We start from the raw sequence: 2,500 nt of genomic DNA, 5'->3' as shown, positions 1-2,500 counted from the left end.
TATTTTAGTGTTGGATGAATGGAATAACTGGAACTCTGACAATAGATAGGATAAGATAAGACTATTTTAGTGTTGGATGAATGGAATAACTGGAACTCTGACAATAGATAGGATAAGATAAGACTATTTTAGTGTTGGCTGAATGGAATAACTGGAACTCTGACAATAGATAGGGGAAGATAAGACTATTTTAGTGTTGGATGAATGGAATAACTGGAACTCTGACAATAGATAGGATAAGATAAGACTATTTTAGTGTTGGATGAATGGAATAACTGGTACTCTGACAATAGATAGGATAAGATAAGACTATTTTAGTGTTGGATGAATGGAATGACTGGAACTCTGACAATAGATGGGATTAGATAAGACTGTTTAGTGTTGGATGGATGGAATAACTGGTACTCTGACAATAGATAGGATAAGATAAGACTATTTTAGTGTTGGATGAATGGAATAACTGGAACTCTGACAATAGATAGGATAAGATAAGACTATTTTAGTGTTGGCTGAATGGAATAACTGGTACTCTGACAATAGATAGGATAAGATAAGACTATTTTAGTGTTGGATGAATGGAATAACTGGAACTCTGACAATAGATAGGATTAGATAAGACTATTTTAGAGTTGGATGGATGGAATAACTGGTACTCTGACAATAGATAGGATAAGATAAGACTATTTTAGTGTTGGCTGAATGGAATAACTGGTACTCTGACAATAGATAGGATAAGATAAGACTATTTTAGTGTTGGATGAATGGAATAACTGGAACTCTGACAATAGATAGGATTAGATAAGACTATTTTAGAGTTGGATGGATGGAATAACTGGTACTCTGACAATAGATAGGATAAGATAAGACTATTTTAGTGTTGGCTGAATGGAATAACTGGAACTGTGACAATAGATAGGAGAAGATAAGACTATTTCAGTGTTGGATGAATGGAATAACTGGTACTCTGACAATAGATAGGATAAGATAAGACTATTTTAGTGTTGGCTGAATGGAATAACTGGTACTCTGACAATAGATAGGATAAGATAAGACTATTTTAGTGTTGGATGAATGGAATAACTGGAACTCTGACAATAGATAGGATTAGATAAGACTATTTTAGAGTTGGATGGATGGAATAACTGGTACTCTGACAATAGATAGGATAAGATAAGACTATTTTAGTGTTGGATGAATGGAATAACTGGAACTCTGACAATAGATAGGATAACATAAGACTATTTTAGTGTTGGATGGATGGAATACCTGGTACTCTGACAATAGATAGGATAAGATAAGACTATTTTAGTGTTGGCTGAATGGAATAACTGGAACTCTGACAATAGATAGGATAAGATAAGACTATTTTAGTGTTGGATGAATGGAATAACTGGAACTCTGACAATAGATAGGATAAGATAAGACTATTTTAGTGTCCATATTTATTGTACAAAACTGAGGACATTTGTCTTTTGGCACCACTTCGCATAGGACAAGGAGAACAGTCAAAAACATAAGACAAAGTCAAATGCATAATCGTTCAATCACTCATTTTCTCTGTTGCTATGGTAATGGAGAGACAGAAAAACAGAGCGAAGCAAGTCTAGCTAATTTTCCGTACCTGCGGTCAAAATCAGGAGAAGAAAGGGAAACAGACAGCGTGCATACATTATCACACTTCAACTTTTTGTCTCGGGTTTTACCTGCAAAATAATTGAAAAAGGATCTCACGTAAATATGTCAAAACATTGGTTCATGTGATTTAGATTATAACAAAAAGACTAGTCTTGCAATTGTAATATATTATACCAAACAGTAAAGAAACCTTCTTTCGTTGGCTGTAGCGGTTGATGTCTTGTTGGCTGTAGCGGTTGATGTCTTGTTGGCAGCAGCGGTTGATGTCTCGTTGGCAGTAGTTGTTGATGTCTCGTTGGCTGTAGTGGTTGAGATCTCGTTGGCAGTAGCGGTTGATGTCTTGTTGGCAATAGCGATCGATATATTTTCTGATGACGTGACTGGGTGAGCTGTATCTTATATATCTGCCACAAAGTTCACGACTGCCCTTTAAAGGTGATATCCCTCCATCGTTAAAGGCTGTGAAAGTCTGACGACTACCCTTTAAAGGTGATATCCCTCCATCGTTAAAGGCTGTGAAAGTCTGACGACTACCATTTATTCGTGAGAGATATTGTGACAACATTACGTCAAGAACAGCGTCGAAGGCATTAGGGGCATGTTCCCAGGATTAACCCCGACTTTGTATGAGATACACAAGTGTATGCATATATGGATGTGTACGCAATATTGAGAACTAAACCTTCAGACGTGCTCTGTTAGGGCTGAGCGTCGCTTGTTTGTTTCATTGATTGTAACTCTCTCTGGTGCCACGCAACTCTCTAAACCGGCACGGTTGGCCTAGTGGTAAGGCGTCCGCCCCGTGATCGGGAGGTCGTGGGTTCGAACCCCGCCCGGGTCATACCTAAGACTTTAAAATTGGCAA

At 37.6% G+C, this 2,500-nt stretch overlaps 1 long non-coding RNA gene across 2 annotated transcripts in view; it reads right to left on the bottom strand.

The window, feature by feature from the left end:
* The window catches only part of LOC138949791 (uncharacterized), a 6,634-nt gene extending 4,613 nt beyond the window's left edge, over positions 1-2,021 (bottom strand). For both annotated transcript variants that reach the window (XR_011450451.1, XR_011450450.1), the window contains exons 1-2: positions 1,826-2,021; positions 1,622-1,703 (exon numbers count right to left, since the gene is read on the bottom strand). This is a non-coding gene — a long non-coding RNA (uncharacterized lncRNA). The remainder of the gene's footprint in view (positions 1-1,621; positions 1,704-1,825) is intronic.
* Positions 2,022-2,500: the final 479 nt, after the last annotated feature.

Source organism: Littorina saxatilis, linkage group LG16, assembly GCF_037325665.1.
Source record: "Littorina saxatilis isolate snail1 linkage group LG16, US_GU_Lsax_2.0, whole genome shotgun sequence".
NCBI lineage: Eukaryota > Metazoa > Mollusca > Gastropoda > Littorinimorpha > Littorinidae > Littorina > Littorina saxatilis.
The sequence above is the reverse complement of the archived record's forward strand: the minus strand, read 5'-3'. Positions and strand labels throughout refer to the sequence as shown.